Below are 22,698 nucleotides of genomic sequence, written 5' to 3'. Positions count from 1 at the left end.
AGGAGCATGCACATTGCTCCTGTCCTTCGTTAGCAGCGGGAATGCCAAATACAGCCTTTGCTGGATCCCATGGGGCGTGCCACAGCTTCAGGTACAGATTGCTGGAGGGGAGTAATAATGTAGGGCATTGCAGCTCTGAGTGTGGAGCAGTCTTGTTTAGCAATAATTAACCAGCTCTCATTCTCTGGGAGCTGTCATGGGTTTTAATGGACTAGATGGGGCTGTTGAAAGGGAAAATGGGCCCTCTGGATAACTCCATCCTCTAATAGCTATAATCATCTTGGTGATCTCTATGTAGACTCTGGGCAGCCTCTACTGTTTGGATGAAACGTGTTCTGGGGGAGGCTCCAAATTAGCAAGAACTTTAACCGCTTTTCCCACAGTGGTAGTATAAACCCTAAAAGAATATTTGCCCCCTGTTAAGTTTGCCTGTCAACAAGTCATGACCAGTAATATTAAAGTACTTTAGCTACGTATACTTTGGCCATAAAAAACAGATAGGAACCCAACTGTAATAGCAAAGAGAATTAACAAGTAAGTTCTCCTACCTTGTCCTCTCTGCTGCCAGATTTAATTTTAATCAGTTTGTTTTTCGATATAGGGATGGGTCCCTGTGAATAACAGCAACCTGCATCCTGTAACCATTAGAGCCATCACCTGCTGATGATTATGACTTCTCTGGTGTACTGTCAGCAGAATACAAGGTTTTATACCTTCCTATGGGACCCCAGCCACTCATTGCACCTTTGGGGAGGAAGATAGAAATCTTGTCAATCGATATCATAGAAAGTCCAGAGTTGGAAGGGACCCACAAGGATCATCAAGTCCAACTCCTGTCCCTGCGTATGACAACCCCACAGTTCACACCATGTGTCTGAGGTTGTTGACCAGTCTCGAACACTGTCAGGCTTGGGGCCGTGACACCTCCCTGGGGAGCCTGTTCCAGTGCTCCACCACCCTCTGGGTGAAGAACCTTTCCCAATGTCCAGCCTAAACCTCCCCAGGTGTGTCTTCCTGCCATTCCCTCGGGTTCTGTCATTGGTCACTAAAGAGAAGAGATCAGCACCTGCCCTTCCTCCTCCCCTTGTGAGGAAGCTGTAGCCTCCATGAGGTCTCCCCTCAGTCTCCTCTTCTCCAGGCTGAACAAACCAAGTGACTTTAGCCGCTCCTCATACAGCTTCCCCTCCAAACCCTTCACCAGCTTCATAGCCCTCTTCTGGACACTCTCCAGTAGCTTTATATCCTTTTTATCCTGTGGTGCCTAAAACTGCACACAGTGCTTCAGGTGAGGCCGCACCAGTGCAGAGCAGAGCGGGACAACCACCTCCCTGCCCGGCTGGCAATGCTGTGCTGGGTGCACCCAGGACACGGTTGGCCCTCTTGGCTGCTGGGACACTGTTGGCTCATGTTCAACTTGACATCGACCAGAACCCCCAGATCCCCCTCTGCAGAGCTGCTCTCCAGCATCTCATTCCCCAGTCTGTATGTACAGCCAGGCTTGCTGTGTCCCAGGTGCAAAATCCAGCACTTGCCCTTGTCAAACTTCATGTGGTTGGTGATTGCCCAGTACTCCAGACCCCTCTGCAGGGCCTCTCTGCTGTTGAGAGTGTCAACAACTCCCCCCAGTTTTCTGTTATCAGCAAACTTGCTAAGCAATCCATCAAGTCCTGTGTCCAAGTCATTTATGAAGACATTGAAGAGTGCTGGCCCTAAGATGGATCGCTGCAGAACCCCACTAGTGACTGGTCACCAGCCCGACATAACCCCATTACCCTTTGAGCACGGCCTGTCAGCCAATTTCTCACCCACTGCACTGTGTAGTTATCCAGCTGTATGCTGGACGTCTGTCCAGGAGGATACTGTGAGAGACAGTATCAAAGGCTTTACTGAAGTCCAAAAAGATTGCATCGACAGGCTTCCCTTGGTCAGCTAGGTGGGTAACCTTGTCGTAGAATGAAATTAGGTTGGTCAGGCAAGACTTTCCTGTCACGAACCCATGATATGGGATTTGTGTGTGACCTACTAGATTTGGTTAATTAATTGGCCCTAGTGTACTCTCCCTTTTCCCACTGAATGGGGGAGCAGAAGGTGCAGTAAGTCTCTCCATTGTCCTGATTTCTTTTTGTAGACTATTTTTTCTTTTCACTTGTTTATATTTTCCCTGTAAATAGAGGGTGGTTTCCCAACAGTTTTGTCTTTTGGGACATCTAATTTAGGTAACTTTTTTTTGTTGCAGAGGATGTATCCACAGAGTGTACACAATGTATCTTCCCCTGACAAGCAGGAGAGTTGTCTCTTCACTGTTCCTACCAGCATGCAGCACAGCCTGGCATGGAGCGCTCCCGCAGATCCCTTGCAGCAGCTGCCCGTGACATATGGGCTTCCCAGGCCTTAGGTACAAGGCCTGATAGAGCAGAAATGGCTTCCACAAGGTCACTGGCTCCTGAAATGCCATGTCTTACACAGGGCTACCAATACACCTCATGGTTTGAATTTGAAATTATTGGACCAGAGTTAAAAGATAGTCTGGAGCATCTTTCTTATGAGGAAAGACTGAGAGAGCTGGGTCTGTTCAGCTTGGAGAAGAGAAGGCTTGTTAATATCTCGAGGTTGGGTGTCCACAGGATGGGACCAGACTCTTTTCAGTGGTGCCCAACGATAGGATGAGGGGCAATGGGCACAGACTGAAGCACAGGAGGTTCCATCTGAATAAGAGGAGAAACTTCTTTACTTTGAGGGTGCCAGAGCACTGGAATAGGCTGCCCAGAGAGGTTGTGGAGTCTTCTTCTCTGGAGACATTCAAAACCCGCCTGGACACATTCCTGTGCGATCTGCTCTGGGTGAACCTGCTTTAACAAGTGGGTTGGACTAGATGATCTCCAGAGGTCCCTTCCAACCCCAACCATTCTGCGATAGTGAGTGAAAAATTTCAAAGCAGACTTCTTTTTAGTATAGAAAAGAGGTCTTTTTCAGGCTCATAGTCATATCACTTTTGAAAGTAGAAGTGCACATAATGAGTATTTATATACTGATTTTGTATGGTGAGAAAGTTGAGACTATATCTGACCTGAAACAAAATCAGTAATGACCAGATATCATGAAAAAGAGCATGTTGCAGTGAAACTTTCTCACCTTTCTTTCTGAAAAGAGCTGATCAAACAAAAGAACATTGTATTTGTCTGTATCACTTTTGGACCATATTCTGCTTTTGTATTGAAAAATTTGATGTCAGCTTTTCCCCCCCATGGAATATAGAATGCTTATTACTTCATTTTAGCTGCTTTTATCTAATGTGAGCTGTTTCATCTTCAGAAGAAACTGGATTGAACAAAGCAAAAAACTACCAAATATTCTTCTGTTTTGCTTGTGGGGGAAAAATGTTCAAAGACCTGTTACTATTTTTATGCGGTCTTCAAAAGATATCTCTGATTTAGAGGCTGGTCTTCTAACAGTAGTCTCTGTGTCATGTGCTACTTAGTCTTTTTCCCTAAGGATGTGTGGCAATAATACAGATAGATAATGCACTGTATTTTCTATATTATTATATTGATTCATGTACTGTTGTTGCACTCATGATACATATCAGTGGAAATCGTGGACGTGTGTAGTGAATTGGTGATCAGTTAAATTCTTCCACTTGCCTTAGTTGACTTTTGAATGTAATAAAAATTGCATACTTTGTCTTTTTTGGTGATGGTGTCATTTCTTTGTTTGTTTGGTTTGGGCTTTTTTTGTTTTGTTTTTGGAGTTTTTTGTTTGGTGGTTGTTGTTAATAGGCATCAGAACTAGCAAGATGTGAAGGAATTGGGAATGTTTTTTGTCTGCTTGCAAAAGTGAGATCGGCTCATTGGATATACTTCTACCATTGTGATAACCTTGTGGGTCTCATTTGTGCATTGTAGTAATGATTCTTTTTGATACTATGGTGTTTCTTTGCCATCCTTTTACCTGCTGGTAAAGGTATTCTGTAGTTATTTAAAAGTAGTAGTTATTTAAAAGTAGTGAAGAAGTTGTCTGTTCATTTGGTTACTTGTGACTTTTTCTTGCAGTAGCTACTGGTTCAGAGATGAATTGCAAGCATGATTTTGATTGATTAGAATCCATCTATTTTGGGAAACTTGCTTTGAAGCAAGTTTGTAGCTTTCCTCAGATGCCTGTGCCTAGTCTCAGACCACTGCTTGATCATGGGAGAAGATCTTTGATCTGTGGAAATGTTTGGTTCTTTGGTCTTCCCAAGGCTATACTCTAGCTTGCACTGAGATTGTCTTTATTCTGTTCTTGCTGCTTAGGACTAAGTAATTAGATTCTACCACCAGTTCTGTTACTTCTTAGATAATAAAGTAGTAGAAAACTTGCCACTATTCTCAGTGGATTCATTATGCAAATGTTGTATTCTTACCATATTGTGTTTCACAGCCTTGAGCTTCAGGAAGATGCCTAAAACATTAACTTTTATTTGTTACTTTTCTGTAAGAGTCTAAATATAAGTAAGTATTCCTATGTAACTGATCTCTGCCTTAACTGGAAATATCCTCATAATCTAAAAGATAATTTCTTTGCGCTGCTGTCAATGTAAAACTTGTTAGCTGTGCAACACTTAGAGATGAGCCTGTAACTGTAGAGTTAGTGTACACTGTAGCTGGGGGGTTTGGTGTCATATTTTGAGGTGTGTAATCAAGATTGTGTGAACTTTTTTTGAGCCGACTTGAGATTTAAATTATTATCAAGGCTTTAAAAGAATTGTGTCCCATGAGAACTGTGTCACTTAGTCTATAAGTTCTGTTTAAATGTATTCTAATACCGTAATTATACTAAATAGTTGTGTAGAATATAGATTTTTTGTTTGTTTGTTTGCTACTTTTTAAAAATTTCGGAATAGGTGCCATTGGTAGTTAGTTTTGTTATTGTTGTTGTCCCATGTTGTCCCATCCCTTCCCCATCCCACAGTTTATTTTTGAAATGGCCTTGCTCAAGATCCAGAAACTGTGACTAGGTAGGAAATGGATCTAACAGACCTATGACAGTATAACTCCGTCTCTTTAGAGAAGTCAATATTCATTACAAGTGCTGCCTTTATTGCCATCTCTGAGACTTGAAATGTGTAAAATTAAAATTGGAAAAATACATTAGCGTAAGAACAGTGACACTGGTGTTATATCTCAAAGATAGAGTGAAATAGAGTTTCAGCATAGTGTAGTGATATTAAGCAAGTGATCTCAAGTCAACATTGCTGCGTAGACATCTCAGAAGATCTGCACTGTGGCTTTTACAGTTGCCATGTCACACTCCCCATAGAGAGCTGAAAGTGTTGTATTTGCATGAGGAAAGTACCTCTAGGTGAGGTTACCAGTGTTCTGTATTATCTAGTGTTAGAGCCCAATAATGTGAATCAAAAGTATCTGGCCTGGGGCAAGCATATTCCATTGATTTTATTAGTTTTGAGACACCTGCCTCCTAGTGCTTCGTAGCCTAGCACCTTTGCTGTTGCCAGGATCCTGTATGACAGTAAGGGGTGAAAGAATAAGGTGGTGTCAGGAAGGTTTTAAAATGAGTTCACATTGGAAAATAAGCTTTAACAAAAATAAATCAATAAAACAAAAAGGCTTCAGAAACTGTAAGCTAAGTATTTTTCTTATAAATACGTAAGAAAAGTCAAAATGCTGAAGATGGCTTGTGTAAAATATTGCACATATGGTGCTTCCCTAATGTCAAGCTGAAGCGTTTTCTGAAAATTACTTGCAAACAAAAGGGATTAATGACTGAATTAATCTCCAACCCAACTCTCTTTATTTGTGTAAGTGCAATTTCCTGTCATCTTTGGGCAATTTGCAGGTTTTTGCTGCTATAGTGTTCTCATTATTTAGTTACTCTATTTGATCTCTTTTATTCAGATTCTGTTCTGACTATCCATTTAATGGACACATTTGTACTAAATTCATTTGCAAAATAGACTATAAATTATTATCTTGTCATGCTTAAGTGCTTTTTGAAGAATTTTTTTTCACTGTGAAATGCAATACGAAAGTTTCTCAAGGTTCATGTTTCTTGGGATGCTGGCAGTTTCAGCTGTAAGATACCATGTGTAGTTACTAAGATTTGTTGGTAATCTTGATGGACAAATACGTGTGCCAGAAAAAGGAGTAACCATGGATTAAAGCCACCTATGTCGTTGAAGTTCTTGATGCTGCCAGGATTTTCTGGAAACAAGCTAATGGACCCTTGGGGCTATGGGCAGAGCTGCCGGCCATTCCTGCCTGTTATTTCCTGTCCCCATGGCTCCAAGTCCCCATCCTCCCTCTTGGCTCTTATGAAGCCTGACTTTTTCTTTATCTTGTTCTGTCTCTCTGCTTAGCCAGTCCCAATTTTCCTATTAATTTCTTTTTCCCTTGCTCTGATTAGGCAGTCTCTGATTTTAAATTTGGGCATTTTTCCCCTGTTAAAATGGCAAGGAAGTGAGCAGAGGAGGGGGAATTAAAGGAAAGATAATTTTTCTGCTTTTAGTTCAGATAACTGGATCTCTGTCCTGACCTTGTGTTGTCAAAACCTCTTATGTTTGGGGGAAAGGAGTTGTATTTTGACAGTACTGCCCGTAAGTATGAGAGTGTTAGAGCTGTTATGGTTGGTACTTGTAGCCTTCCTGGTCTGTTTTGGTTTTGTTTTCTTTTTTCCCTACCAGTCCCATGTAGAACAATGGCTTATCAGCAAATACTATTACTAGAGTATCATCTCATGTGTTCCCCACATTTCTGAGAGCTTTTTCTTTTCTTTTATTTTCTTTTTTTCCCCTTTTCCTTTCATTTTTGGAGACTTATACAAATAACTCTCAGCTTCATAATTATGTCTTCAAACTATTCATTCAAAACAGCTGTTTACCAAAATCAGCTTTTCTAAATTTGGCTAGTTTTTTTTGTTTCGTATTTCTATTCTTTGCCTTCTTTTGAACTTTATTTACTTCTGTCTTGTGGTATTTTTATTTAATACTGTACTTTTTTCCTTGAGCAACTGAGTTGAGGAAATCGATAGAGAGTTACTGCTGTATTGAAATTTAGAAGGCCACTGTTGAAAACTTCTTTATTCTGACTGACCTCAACTTTTGAATTTGTGTTCTTATTGGATGCTTTCAAGAGAAAATATTTCCAAAGAATGGAATATGTTTTCTAATAATATTTAAGATTTATGCTGTTAGTCAGGGCTAAGAAGCTGTATGTTCACAACAGGGCTTTATCTCCCTATAGTTCTTGTGGTTTTCAGTAAGCACTAATGCTTTTCTTTGGATGATGTTCAAATCATGATCTCCATCTGTGTCTTATTTCATCTTCATTCATCCCTGTCAAGGCAACTTGACCTACATACAACCACTGTAGTTCGCTTACAAAAAGTTTTTAAGTTACTGTATATGTGTATATTATCTGAATATATGATCTCTTTTCAATTATAATAGCATATATTCAGTTATTAGCAACAAATTGACGTTTAAACTGTGTCCTTGAAATTGATCTTTCAGGTAAGGTGTTCCTCAAGCATTACGATATATGGTTATTAGTTTTGTTTGAAGCTGGAGAGGTGTTGTTTTGTTTGGTTGTTTTTTAGTGAACGGATAGTAGTTATCAAGGGAAGAAATTATCACTTGGCTGACCTTGTTCTGCACTGCAAGTTGAAATTTCACTTGAGGCTAGATTGGCATAGTTGCATCTAAAACTGACTCACTTTGTTTCACAGCTGCATTACTTCAGTGAAATCAAAGAATGAGCAGTTCTGTCAGTCATTTACTGTGAGTATGGCCTGTTTCTTTTAAAATCTTGATGGAGTATGATGTGGGTTGACCTTGGCTGGCTTCCAGACCCCACCCAGCTGCTCTCTCACTCTGCTTAGCAGGATGGGGAGAGGAAATAAGATTAAACAACTCGTGGGTCAGAGGGAGATCAGTCACCAATTGCCACCATGGGCAAACAGACTCAACTTGGGGAAGATTAATTTTAATTTATTGCCAATTAAGAATAAAGTAGGATGGGCTCTCCATGGGCTGCGGGTTCCTTCAGGGCATCTCCACCGGCTCTGGCCTGGGGACCTTCACAGCCTGCACTGTGGATATCTGCCCAGGTGTGGGTCTGTCCAGGAGCTGCAGGGAATCTCTGCTTCAGTGCCTGGAGCACCTCCTCCTCTCCTTTGCTGGCCTTAGCGTCTGCAGGGGCTCTGCTGTGCAGCATTTTTGCCTTTCTTAAATGCTTTTTCCCACAGGCGTCACCACCTTGGCTGGGTGGCTCAGCTGTGCCCTGGGGTGGGTCTGCTGGAACTGGCCGTTTCTGGCACGGGGCAGCCCCTGCCTCTCCTCACAAGGGCTGCCCCTGCAGCCACCCCACTACCTGCCACCACCTGAGTGTGTAAACCCAATAAGACTGTCAGTGAAAACTGAAGACTTGATCTTAAAAATAATATGGTTAATCCTTTTTGGGGACACCTGTTGTGTGATCTCCAAAGATCGGAGGCTCCACAGCCTCACTGGGCAACTTGTACCGGTGCCTGGTCACCCTCAAAGGTGATTCCTTTAGTCCTTGAGCATCTCTCCTGGTTGCCATGATTGATCAAAGATTGCAGTAATATCAGCCAGCTCCCTCAGCACTCATGGGTGCACCCCACCAGGGCCTATGGACCCATGTATGTCCAGTTGGCTTAATTATTGCCTGACGTGATCAAGGATGTGTCTTCCTTGGTCCGGTCCTTGCTGGGGCTGTGATAATGTGGTGATGTTTAGTGTGACATTTCCTTTCCTTTTCTAACATAAAAACAGGCCAAAAGATTGCTTCAAGTAAGGTTAATTTTTTGCCCCTACAGGGACATAAAGCATTTTATACAGTAATTCAATACGTTTTATTTATTTCAATGGTGGCCATTGCTGCTGTTAGCAGTATCAGCTCCTGCTGTGGGTTAGCTTTCATCTAGTGTGTGAGGGAGTACAGCTGCAGTCAACTGTCTGCCTTGGAGCAGTATTTTCTGTGTATCAATGCAATGTTGATCTGCAAGATTATACTTTTAATGAAAAGGTGATATTTAGGCCAAGGCACATGCACTAGACAGGTGGATGGGCAGTTGCTTCAACCCCTGCAGCTCTTGTCAGCTGCATTTTTACACAGATAATTGAATTGCTCCTTTCTTGCCCTTTGATTTCATACATGAGCTTTGTTTGTGTGTACTCAAAGAATGTCCTCTGAGCCCAATTAGAACAAATATTATTGCAGTCAAGATTTTTGTCTCTGATTTAACATAGCTTCCTGAAAAGGGATGGTAGCACAGACTACATAAAGAAGCAAACTAGTTCTCATCTTAAAATCAATTATACTGTCTTGCATACCAGAATCTTGTAAGGCCATTTCTAAGACCTTGCTATGCATGAGCTGTCGGGTATGTGGTATTTTTTTTTTTAACCCCCTTGCTGTTATTCTTTGGGGTGTCTGCAGTAGGTCTTAGATATATACAGTTATAACTTTCATTGAACTATGCCCTAGTTATTTCCTTCTTTTGAGGGAGGATTAGGGAAAATTATATTGTTTCAGTTTAATCACACAGTATCAGATAAGATTAGGCCTGGCATATCTAATTTTATGTCTCTCATTAAATTGTTGCAAGCCATAATTTTCTTTTAGAAGTGAAGCCTTTCATGTATCCACATTTAGGAAAATAACTTATTGATGAATGATGAATCATGATAATGAAACTTCAACAGTTATGTAAAATACAAAGCAATCATGCTGCACTGTGAATGTGAAGAATGGTATACCTAGTAGGAGCATACTGTGGTGGTACTTCTGCATACATTTTTCATTTGTATCACATTCTAAATCCATTTGTCTTCTGTAAGTTCTTGTGAGCTGTGTCAAACTGTCCTTTCGCTGATTTTGCTAAAATTTTAATGAATATCTATCTCTGCAGTATTTCTTGACATTGATTTTGTAGACCAAGCAGCTGCATAGGAGGTATCCTATGGTTTTGGGCCTCTCTTAAGTTCTGTGTTGACAGAGTAGTGTCTGCTCTCAAATATAAATGCTGAAACTTTCTGGAGGTGAAATTTTGGGTTTTGGTGTGGTGCATGCTGCTTGAAGCAATGCCTCAAGCATCTTCCTCCTTTGCATCATTGACAGCTAATGAGTGCATGTTCTGTGAAGTTCTGTCTCTGCTCAGGCATTAGGGGAGGAGTTCATCATTACTGTTTTGTAGTGCTACCTAACTACTACTCATCTCTAAAACAAAACCGAAGTAAGAGTTACAACATGATCTAGCAGATCTAATCCAGTATGTTTAGTTAGCTCATGGTTTTGCTTTCCAAGCAGTCTGTGATTCCTCATAATCTTTAGAAGAGGTAGTGTCTTATTCATCATTTAGAGTTTTATTAGGGCTGTTTGCTTTTTGTTGGTGAAACTGAAACTGATTGTTACAGGGAGCATTCTCTTTTTATATAAACTGGTGTTAAGGACAAGAGTTGCAGACGTTACTAGTAGATGTGGGTTTAGTATTATAACTGTGTGGGGATTTTGTTGTGTTTAAAGGAGAGTTAACACATTAGAGGGATCTTTTAATGGATTTACCTGCAGATAAGCAAAAAGGTGCTTTGCTTGAGGGCCTGTTACAGTCCTGCTTCTCTTAGCTTCTCTTTGCAATTTACTTCAAATGTAATATTTTCACTAATTCTGTTTACTTTTTTAGTTTTCTACACACTGACAAAGGAAATTACACTTAAATGACAAATTATTATAAAAACCAACTTTCTACGTATTTTGTACTCTGGCAAGGAATTATCAGTTTGCATTCTTTATGCCTGTGTAACTGTATTATGCATAGGACAAAGAAATAAATCAGTAATAAAACATGATGCAGTGGCAGTGGGTTCTGTTTTCTTTTTATATCTGTGCTTTTCTTGTTTATGTACGAAACCTTCTGGGAGAAAACATTCCAGCTCTAGATATTGCTCTGTGACTGTTTTGTAAAGATGATAATTATAACTTTAATTTCACTATCCATGGTATAAATCCTTTATTTTAATTGACTAAATCAAGCATGTCTGTCTTCCTGTGATAAATTTGGCCACTTTGAGTTATCTGTAAATAAAAATAAACCTTCCAGTATAATCTGTATTTGCTCACCTCTAGGACCAAGATGGAAAAGCAACTGGCAGTGTAAGGTGCTCATTTCACTGCGAAGTCTGTCTCAGCTGAGCTAATTTAGGGAGCGTGATTTGCCTTGCTCAGCTTGCTTACCAGATGTTTTGCAAGGCATTGTCTTGTCCTAATTGAATATTAATGGTTCCTTGATCAAAATTTACCTTTTATATTTCTGTGTAAAAGCTAGACAGGAGCTACTGGAAGACACAGAAATAGCACACTTCATCTGTAGAATATCCAGTGTGGAGATTTGGCAGTTGTAAAATGCTGTGAAACTGTAAGTCACTTCAGCATGAAAACAAAAATATTCTAATCCTTCTTACATGCCCATCTATCAGACCTTTTGTGGTTACAAGAGAGATTGTACCACAGTGTTAAACTTTCTGGTTTTTGTTTATTTTTTTGTTGTTTTTGTTGTTGTTGTTTTTGTTGTTTTGTTTTGTTTTTCAGTTGAGAGCTGTTTGTCTGCAAAAGTAACCAGTTTAATTTGGGACAGTGGGTCTTTTATTTGTCTACTTGTGGTAGAATTTAAGGCAGGGAACACCTATGGCAAGTAATTTACTCTTGTGTGATAAGAGTACTGAGGTCTTTTTGTAATTCATTTTGCTGTAATAAAAGCTAGAGGCATCTTAAAGTGTGGTGACTATGAAAAGGTCCTTTGAGAGGTAAATTTCTGACTCAAGAAACAAGGTATGCACGTCACTGAGAACTTTTTGGGTTTTGGAAGCAGTGTAAACTCAGTATACTCCTTGAAGTGAAAGTGTCATTAAAATTACTGCAGGACAATGGAGTGGAATGAGGAATTTACAAGAATTGGTGTTTGGTTCTCTGAAGCATTTAACTGACCTTTGATGCAGTGTAGTCAGCTCTCATGCCAGCAAAACAATAAAGAAAAGGTGGCAGCCAATGAGGGATAACCCTATTTTAGGGCAAAGCAGGGAATTTTGCTGCAAGTACTGAGCCGTTCCATTGGCAGAGCTGCAGAATGTATCTGATAATTGAACATGCATGTATAAATCTAAGGGGGTGGAAGGATGTTAATATGTTTCTTTTTCAGTGCTTCTGTGAGGAGCAGTTGGACAGGGCAAGACTAGCATTTTTAAATGTTTACATTTTTTTTCAAAAGTGAACATATCAATGCAAATGCCTCGGTGTATGCTGTTTGTCAATATGTTACACCATAACTGTTTTGGAAGCACTAGTGTATAGTCCTGTCTCTTTCTGATTTTCATTTTTGTAGTTAAACCCTCTATATTATATAAAACAAATTTGCCTGAGCAGGAGATGTTCTGTAAAGGGATGCATAGACTGAAAAACTAGGTTGTGTTTCAGGCACTTACGGGAAGGAGATTTATGTAGCTGGAGACCCACAGAATCACCTGTTGAGAACAGGGTTATGCTGCTATGCTTTTCTTTTTTTTCCTTTGTTCTCCCCCTCCTTTTCTTGAAGAATGTCTTTGAAGAGACTGGTGGTGATGGTCATTCCAGAAGTATGTGCACATCCTGACACCTCCCCCAGCATTAGAACATCAGAAAAGATGTTTCTCATGCGGATATGTGCAGGAAAAAACAGCATCTGGAAAAATAAAGTTGTGTTGGCATTCTGCTGTGAATGCTGCTTCTGTGAAAGCCTTCTGGGACTACCCAGTCCATAATATGCTTCAAGTGGGACTGGTGCCAAATAAGAGCAAGATTTGCGTAGGTTTGGTAGTAGAATGGCATGAAGTAATTAAAATACTTTGCTTGGCCCGTAACAGCTGTATATTATTTATGTGTGTAAGCTCCATGATCGGACTCAAGTTTACGAATTGAAACTAGAGATGAAGGAGCTGCTGCTTGAGAATATTTTCCCTCTTTTTTTACTGCTCCTGTTGGTGGTGATAAGAATTGCAGCTCTGTTTTGGTGATGTATCACTGCAGAAAATCAGACAGACCCTTCAGCTGGAGATGTTCATATACGAAATAAAACACAATGATCTCCTAGTTCAAACTGTTTTCTAATTGGATTTAGTACTCATAATCCGTTAGATTCCATCTTTCTAATAGTGTGGGGTTTGTTTGTGTGTAATACCAGCTTATCATTTCCCACTTTGACAAATAATCCTCTCATTATTTTCAGCAATATTCTAACGTGGTAAATGTTCATCAGTTTATAAGCTAGTACCTATTAAAGCTCACCTTGTTTAACAGTTACTAACTTAAGTGGCTTATACCCAGATTTCAATATGGATGGGGGGTAAAAGTTGCTGAAAATGTTCTGGGTAAACAGTGGTAAATTTTGTGCATGTATTCTGATTCTCTTTTGTAGAAATTGTGGATGGGGGAAGAGATCTGTGGAAGAGATGGGAGTAAGTAGCTTAGAATGTCTCTTAATAAGAATAGGTCTTCAGACTATTCTGTCATGATTACTTGAGCTACTCTCAGTCTTTCTGTTGCTGTAGAAATGAGATTCTTGGAAGATTATGGAGTCTTAGTCTAATGGTCTTAGAAAATTAGGCGTATGAGGAAACCATTACATGTGTCTGCAAAAATTAAATCAAGATTGTTCTTCTACATACCAACCTTTTTTTTTTTTTTTTTTTAGTATTTGACTTTTTAACCTTAAGAAAGAGTTTGTGTGCTGTGCTCACATCATTATTTGCAGTCCTATTCTACCCTGGGCTGATATCCTAACCTCATGCCTGTCTACAGTGATATAAAAATAATGTGATTGCCTATTGTGGTTTTTTTTTCCTCTTGGAACCCACACTTTATTCAGCTCAAATTAAGACTCTAAGAAGCATGCAAAACCATAATTTCTTCCCCCCTACCTTTCTTATTGATACCCATATCTGACCTAAATTGATTTGGTTTCTGTAGGGAGTCCAAAAGGGACATTGAATATAAAAACACTCTTGCTGACAGTGTCAACTCCATACTAAATTAAGCATACTGTTCAAGGAATGAACAAGATAGGCTTTATTAGTTTTTAAAACAGTCAAGTGAGTTAGCTTGAAATGGGAGGGGAAGGTGTAGAATCTACCCAGAGAAATAATTTCACATGAGATTCTAGTTAGAAAAAACTGACACAGTCACTTAGCTACTAAATCAAGACTTCTGAGCTGATAGATTTACTAGATTTATTTATTATTACTTCCTCAGAGGGGATAGATGTAGTTTACTAGACATGCCAGATACTATCTGTTCCTCCTCTTCCCAAAACCAAAAGGAGATTTTGGGTAAGGTGTTTTGGATAAATGTCACTTTAAAAGCTCTGTGTGTCACCTAGTAATCTAAAATTGTATGTGTTTTCATTTTCATCCTTTGTAACTAGATTTGCAGCTTTGCAGTCAAGAGATCAGTTCTTCGACTCTAGAACAAACTTTTATATTTGGCTTCAGGCTGATCTATTTGTGGGGGTTTCTGTGGTGTTTGTTTGTTTCTGTGGGTTTATTTGTTGTTTGTTTGTTGTTGTGGAGTTTGGGGGTTTGTTTTTTGTGGGGTTTTTTTAGTTATTCTCTTGAGAATGAATTGGAGATGGTTGCATCTTTCGCACCCTGGCTTTAGAAGAAGCTTCACTGTTCATACTGCCATGGTCCATTTGGCTTTTGGGCTTCCTAACTAGAGCTAACTACCTTGTTATGTCAATCTCTAAAGGTGAAGTTGGAAGGAATAGAGTGGGTACAATTTTCTGCTTTTGTTGAGCTACTATTTTGAGCTGCTATGAGCCTCTGTATCTACACATCCACATGGATGAGTGCTGCTAGCATCCTTTTGGGACCTAATACCTGTCTCAACAGAGAATCAACAAAAAACCCCCTAGTTACCATACGACTTTCTACATTGCTGCAGTTAGAAGGAACTTGTTTGAGTTGTATATATAACTTTATGATAAAGACTGATTTCTACTTCTATTCTGTACCTTTTCCATAAAATGTGCATAGCATTATATACATAAAGCAACAGAGACTGTGATGGAGAGCGATTCACTTAATTGTAACTCAGATTAATGGTTTTGAAACCAGGTGTGTGTTTGCAGAAAGTTTACTATGAAAAGCAGTATATGTATGTGAAGTACCTGAAGCATTTCACACTTGTATTTGAAAAGGGGGCCACAAACTGGTGTGGGTTTTTTTGTTTGCTTGTGTGTTTTGTTTTGTTTTTAAGAAAGTGCAAAATTTACTGTGTAAGATTTGTCATGTTGAATGACAATAACTGCGGAAGTGGCTGGCCCAGTGGAATTCTTAATTTACTATCTCATGATCAGAGTTTTCAATCTAACTATGCAAAGCACAGCTTCTTCACAAGGGTTTGATTGATGTTAGAATTAAAACAGTGAGATTCATTGTACAGTTTACAGTAGCTCTTCTAGATACTCCAAATGAGGGGAATCCTAACTAACGGTGTGTATCAAGAATTGCTGTGTGTTGGTAGGAGGCCGACATCAGCCTCCTGCATAGGAAGCGAGGCTGATTTCACAGAATCACAGAATGTTAGGGATTGGAAGGGACCTCAAAAGATCATGTAGTCCAATCCCCCTGCCGGAGCAGGAACACGTAGATGAGGTTACACAGGAAGGCGTCCAGGCAGGTTTTGAATGTCTCCAGAGAAGGAGACTCCACAACCTCCCTGGGCAGCCTGTTCCAGTGTTCCGTCACCCTCACTGAGAAGAAGTTTCTTCTCATATTTAAGTGGAACCTCCTGTGTTCCAGTTCGTACCCATTGCCCTTTGTCCTATCATTGGTTGTCACTGAGAAGAGCCTGGCTCCATCCTCGTGACACTCACCCTTTACATATTTATAAACATTAATGAGGTCACCACTCAGTCTCCTCTTCTCCAAACTGAAGAGACCCAGCTCCCTCAGCCTTTCCTCATAAGGGAGATGCTTCACTCCCTTCATCATCTTTGTGGCCCTGTGCTGGACTCTCTCCAGCAGTTCCCTGTCCTTCTTGAACTGAGGGGCCCAGAACTGGACACAATATTCCAGATGTGGTCTCACCAGGGCAGAGTAGAGAGGGAGGAGAACCTCTCTTGGCCTATTAACCACCCCCCTTCTAATACACCCCAGGATGCCATTGGCCTTCCTGGCCACAAGGGCACAGTGCTGGCTCATGGTCATCCTGCTGTCCACCAGGACCCCCAGGTCCCTTTCCCCTACAGTGCTCTCCAACAGGTCGTTCCCCAACCTATACTGGAACCTGGGGTTGTTCCTGCCCAGATGCAAGACTCTGCACTTGCCCTCGTTATATTTCATTCAATTTTTCCCTGCCCAACTCTCCAGCCTGTCCAGATCTCGCTGGATGCCAGCACAGCCTTCTGGCTTGTCAGCCACTCCTCCCAGCTTGCTGTCATCAGCAAACTTGCTGATAGTACACTCAATTCCCTCATCCAAGTCATTGATGAATATATTGAATAGTCTTGGTCCCAGTACTGACCCTTGAGGCACTCCACTAGATACAGGCCTCCAACCAGACTCTGCCCCATTGACCACGACTCTCTGGCTTCTTTCCTTCAGCCAGTTTGCGGTCCACGTCACTACCCGATCATCCAGTCCACACTTCCTCAGTTTAACAGTGAGGATGCTGTGGGAGACGGTGTCAAATGCTTTACTGAAGTCAAGGTAGACCACATCCACTGCTTTGCCATCATCTATCCACCTTGTTATGTCATCAGAAAAGGCTATGAGGTTGGTCAAACATGACTTCCCATTGGTGAAGCCATGTTGACTGTCCCTAATGACCCTCTTATCCTTGATATGCCTTAAGATGGCACCAAGGATAAGGTATTCCATCACTTTCCAGGGATGGAGGCGAGGCTGACTGGTCTATAGTTACCCGGGTCCTCCTTCTTGCCGTTTTTGAAGACTGGAGTGACATTTGCTTTCCTCCAGTCCTCAGGCACCTCTCCCGTTTCCGAAGACTTGGCAAAGATGATGGAGAGTGGTCTAGCAATGGCCTCAGCCAGCTCCTTCAGCACCCGCGGGTGTATCCCATCTGGACCCATGGATTTATGGATGTCCAGATTGCTTAACTGGTCCCTAACCCAGTCCTCATCAACTAAGGCAGACTCCTCCATTGTCTTGCCTTCCTCTGGGGCCTCAGGGGTACGGGGCTCCTCAGGACAGCTTCCAGCAGAGTAGACAGAGACAAAGAAGGCATTCAGTAGCTCTGCCTTCTCTGTATCTTCTGTCACCAGGGCACCCACCCCATTCATCAGTGGGCCTACATTGCCTCTGGTGTTAGTTTTATCTGCCATGTATTTGAAGAAGTTCTTTCTGTTGTCCTTGACCCCTCTTGCCAGGTTTAACTCTAAGGAGGCCTTAGCTTTCCTAGTTGCCTCCCTACATCCTCTGACAACAGCCTTATATCCTTCCCAAGTGGCCAGGTGCTCCTTCCATGACCTGTAAACTCTCCTCTTCCACTTGAGCTTACCCAGCAGTTCCCTGTTTAACCATGCACGTCTCCTGGCTCCCTTCCTTGACTTCCTACGTGTCGGGATGCTCTGGTCTTGAGCTTGGAAGAAGCAGTCCCTGAATACTAACCAACTATCTTGGGCCCCTTTACCTTCAAGCAGCCTTGCTGATGGGACTTCCCCTACCAGTTGCTTGAAAAGGCCACAGTTGGCCTTACTGAAGTCCAGGCTTGCAATTCTGCTAGTTGTTCTGTTCCTGCCACATGAGATCCTGAACTTCACCATCTCATTCTTTCCTTAGAAAGAAATAGATAGTTATACATTGTCAGGCTGCAGTCTAAACAAAACTGTGCACATTTAAATCAGCCCCTTGTACTCACTACTGACTGTGGTTCATAAGGACATCAGGTTGCTGGCCGTACAGTTCAGCATGGTATGCTGTGTTCTTTTCCCACAGATACGGAGTGTGAACTGTCTCAGCTATGACATGAAAGAAGTTGTGTAATGAATCATCCCATAAACTATTTTTTTTTTCCTTCAGAATGGGTTTTCTGATGACGCTTTTAGACTTCTAATAATATCACAGAAATTACTGAAAGCACTGCAGCATTAGTCTTACAAAGTTTCATGTATTGGGACATTGAAAACCACCTTAGGTTTTTGTTTGGTTTGTGTGGTTTTTGGTTCGTAGTTCGTGTTTGGTTTTGTTTTTTAAATATCTAAGAATTGTGGGAAGGGGGATTAGATTGGAATAGAAACTGTCAAAGATTACCCAATAATCTGATCTTTAAGGGAAAAATAAAATTAATTTCAAGACTCTGATTTGCAGTCTTGAGCCAAATCCCATAGATAAAATGATTGATTCTGGTTTTTTTCTGGGGAAACAGTACACTTCTAAAAGAAGAACTGTTGATTGTACTGCTCAGGCAGAGCATTAGCTGGGAAAATGACCAGTAAGGGGAACTGAGTGCCTAGAGAATTCAAAACTGGAATGTCTGCATTATTGTTCTGTGGTTTGTATCATATTTGTGTTAAAGCAGTGAAACAGATTTCACAATAACCCTATCATAGTTAAGCCAGACCTACAGACAGCAATGTGTTCCCCAGATACCCTTAAGAATTAAAACCCGAAACTTGTTAGAACTAAAAACTAAAGCCAGTGTGACTTAGGGGTTTCTTTTGTCCTTTTTCCCCTTGATCCCCTGTGCTTCCATTTTGGTTTTGTGTAATTCTGACTGGGCTGTTAGTCATGTGGTTATTTTTTATTTTTGAAAAGTGAAATAGCCCAAGCTGAGCTATTTGTATGCCAGGTGAAGAGATAATACTGCAGTTCTCTGGAAAACTTAGCCAAATCTTATTCAGCTATCTGTTAGCCATATCATCATCTGGTAATATTTACCTGAGTTTTGTCCTTTGTAAGTGAATAGTGACAGTCATTGAAGTTGAAGAGACATGATACCAGGATAAATACCTCATTTGACAGCATGTCAGTTTATATTGCACCAGAGCCTGAGTATTAGGACTTCAGGTTCTGTTGTGATCAGTGTTAGACCTCCAGTACAGAACACCCTATAGTTAAAACTGTGCCATGACTTGAAGAGAATGTTTCAATGTGGTGGTATAAACATGTGCAAACAGAGAAAACAAAATACAAGTGTATATAAAATTGCTACCTGACAGTATTACTTCTTGACTTACGACTCCTGGCAGAGCTTGCCGATGTTGGAAAATTTCAGTAATGGATTCAGGCTGTGACACTTGTCTTTTAAAAGTCACACCACAATTAGTAGATGCAGGATGCATTGTTATTTTTCTGCACAGTGTCACACTCCTTGCCTCTGTGACAACCTTCATTTCCTTCTAGGCAAATGGAAGCCCAGTAGCCCGAGCCTCAGGAAGTTGTTAAAGCAATTAAAGGCTTCTCTCTCTCGGCACATTGCATGGTTACCATAGTATCCTCTGCCTCCAAGTCTTTACTGATGATGTCAGTATGCATACAGGGGCTATTCACAGCATCTACGTGAAGATGATTCAGCCCTTGCAGAAGATCATAAGCATCTCTCGATATGCTCTATTATCTACTATCATTTTAAGAATTCATGAGACTGGAAGGTAAGAGGCTTTTGCTTCATATTTAATAATTTTTATGTATCCTTATATTGTAAGGTGTCAGACTTGGTTTTTTTTATCCACTGTTGCATCGTTCACTAAATGCATAATGCATGAACCAATTGCATAGTTTGCGTAATTTAAACTTGGCAAAGTCTAGCTAATCTTCGACAACATGAAAAAAAGGCAAACTAAAAATTCCTGACATTAAAAACTGATTTATTAAGTAATGGGACGTTTTTTTACTAATTAAAATTTCCAAAGCTTATTTTTGTTATTATTCATAAGAAGAGAACACAAATTATGTAACTGGAGCATTACCTAAGAGAAAAATGCTCAGGTTTGTGTGTGTGTGTTTGTTTTTTCTGATCGAAACAAACTAGCAACAACAAAAATTAACCCCCACTTACCTTTTCTTTTTTTTCTTCTTTCTGTGGATAGTATAACAGTGAATGAACATACTCTCATGCAACTATTCTGCATGTGATTTTGTTTGTATAAGGAAACGTGAGTTCATATTGAAATCTACTGTTATTCTTTAAGAAAGCAGAGGCTTTGTTTATCTTGAATAGTGGAAAAACATAATAAAACACTGAAGGAACTGGTTTTATGAGAAACTCAGAGGACTTCTGCACATTTTGGCCTTGCAGCCTAGGTTTATTAGTAAGCTTGAAATGCTAAACTCTTAACTGTTTCACAGCTGGAATTTTTTTCCTTCTCCCAGTCCACTTTCTGCATTGCTTTAGATTACCTTTGTTGCAAATAGCCATGCCCGGTACATAGGGTGTCTGCTTCTGTCTTTTACCAAAAAAACACCCACAAGAAGAAAATGCCCCAAAACAAAATAAAAAGTCCAAACCTGCAGTAGCTAAGCTGCAGAACTATGAATGTCCTGTTTTAAGTCTTTTGATGCCTTAATTTGGGCTTTATTGTATTTTGATTTCTCCACCCTGAAAACTGTGGGGTTTTGCTTATAAAATACTTGAAAGTAGAATAATTTTGGGACGGGGGTGGGGAATGGGGTAAAGAACTATTAGTGTAAATGGAAACAAGTTTGTGAAAAGGGGGTTTGGTATTGCAGGAAGTTCTACATTAAGGTGGTATGTTTTGTACAAGCTCACCAATTTACCTGTCTGCCCCTGCTGCCTATTGAGTATATGGTATGCAAATATTATGTATATATTAAGTATACTGTATGCAAAAGTACTCTACCTGTTTTGTTTTATGTTTTCTGACCATAATGTCTGTTGGTTTATTTAGACACTTAGTCTTTTTTGGGAATGGGGTCCTCTCTTGACAGTTCTTAAGCTAAGTGCTTAGCATGCACTGACTAATAAGACACTTAGCCAGTCTAAATCTACACACAACATGAGATGTGGAAATACTATTAATCACAATAGATATGTTGCATTAGTAGGATGAGGAAGACTGTCTAGTGACATTATTATGTTAGGTTTTTGGAATATTTTTAAGTCCATGTAGACTGAAGATTTTTTGCTTTCTGGTACAAAGATACATTTGCTATTATTTTCTCTACTTGACTGCCTAGCTATTAGTTTGGATGTTAATGTATAGAAGAAGAATATTTTAGGTGAACTGAAGAAGCCAACTCCCATTCCAATGCTGATATCTGTTAACTTTCATATTTGATACTTTAAAAAATACATATTTACTTACTAAACACAATCTCATATTGGCCACAGTGTACTCATTTCTTTTATGGCTTTAGGTGCCATGCATGTTTTCTGATTTAATTGGCAAGTTTACCTAACAAATAAGGACAAAAAGATGCATAAAATGTTCAGGAATAGAATATGAGGAGCAGTTGAGGGATCTGGGGCTGTTAGGCTGGAGAAAAGGAGGCTGAGGGAAGACCTTATCGCTGTCTACAACTACCTGAAAGGAGGTTGTAGCATGGAGGGTGTTGGTCTCTTCTGCCAAGTAGCAAGTGATAGGACAAGAGGAAATGGTCTCAAGTTGCGCCAGGGGAAGTTTAGATTGGATATTGGGAAAAAATTATTGACAGAAAGGGTTGTCAGGCTTTGGAACAGGCTGCCCAGGGAAGATTTCACATTCAAATGATTTGTTACAGAAACAAGACTTCTGTTTGTTCTTCTACTATAATCCTATAAGGTCATTTATAGAGGTGCATATTTGGGTGTACTCTGTATTGTAATACTTGCACAGCTACTTGAGATCTTCTGTTATAGTGGTGTCATTAATTGGCATGTTTTCTCCATTCTGAGGAGGAAGCAAGCAGGATTATGCTGGGACTGAGGGAAAGGGTAAAGACTACTTTAAAAAAAAAAACGTGTTTTTTTCAAGTCTGTAATACTGGCCATACAGAAGGACGTTACAGAATTAGAGGGAGTTTCAAAGGCATATTGAGAATGAAGAGATGGGCATAATGACCTTTTAAAAATGGACTAAAGGAGAAGTTGTTAAAGGAAAAAAAAAAAAGAACAGGGTAAATTGGAAACTCTGTTTCTACTATATAGCAAGACAAGAAGATTATGTAAGCTGATGCTAATAAAGTTTGATGTTAAGTCAGTTCGGTGTCTGGCTACTGCCGAAAAGAATAGTCTTGCTTTTTCTTCCTTGGCCTCACTCTCCTGGTGCTCATCTCTCCCTACAGCAGTCATAGCGTGAATTCATCGAGCTGGCTGATGCAACTGAAACCTCATCTGTAGCAAAACCAAATTAGAGATATGAACCTATTCCACTTGAAGCTGTGGACTCACAAAGTCTGTCACAGTAGAGAAGACAGGATCAACTGCCCCACGGAGCATGAGCTCTGAGCACACCCCGCTTTACTTGCTTAGTCAAAAAGTTGAGCCATACCCTAAAAATGTGGTGGGGCTTTATGGTCTTCTAAATTTCTCCATTCAAATGCAGCTGTGACACAGAAGAGACAATTGACACAGGAGGTTTTAATTAATTGATTTAGTTTATTTAAATGGACAGTTTCTGAATGTTTCTGAAATGTCTCTAAAATTTATGCAAGTTAATATTCAGATAGAAATCTTAGAGAAATTTCTGACCTTG

At 40.3% G+C, this 22,698-nt stretch overlaps 1 protein-coding gene across 15 annotated transcripts in view; it reads left to right on the top strand.

Moving 5' to 3' along the window:
* PAM (peptidylglycine alpha-amidating monooxygenase) overlaps positions 1-22,698 on the top strand; it is a 146,328-nt gene that overhangs the window by 12,789 nt on the left and 110,841 nt on the right. Inside the window, exon 1 of one of the 15 annotated variants that reach the window (XM_065655517.1) lies at positions 19,567-19,656. The exons of the other annotated variants lie outside the window; for them this stretch is intronic. The gene's annotated coding sequence lies outside the window, so the exon portion shown is untranslated. Of the gene's footprint in view, positions 1-19,566; positions 19,657-22,698 lie in introns of those variants that run through there. 15 annotated transcript variants of the gene reach the window in all.

This window comes from Caloenas nicobarica, chromosome Z, assembly GCF_036013445.1.
Source record: "Caloenas nicobarica isolate bCalNic1 chromosome Z, bCalNic1.hap1, whole genome shotgun sequence".
NCBI classification, from domain to species: domain Eukaryota; kingdom Metazoa; phylum Chordata; class Aves; order Columbiformes; family Columbidae; genus Caloenas; species Caloenas nicobarica.
This window is presented reverse-complemented; position numbering and strand designations above follow the sequence as displayed.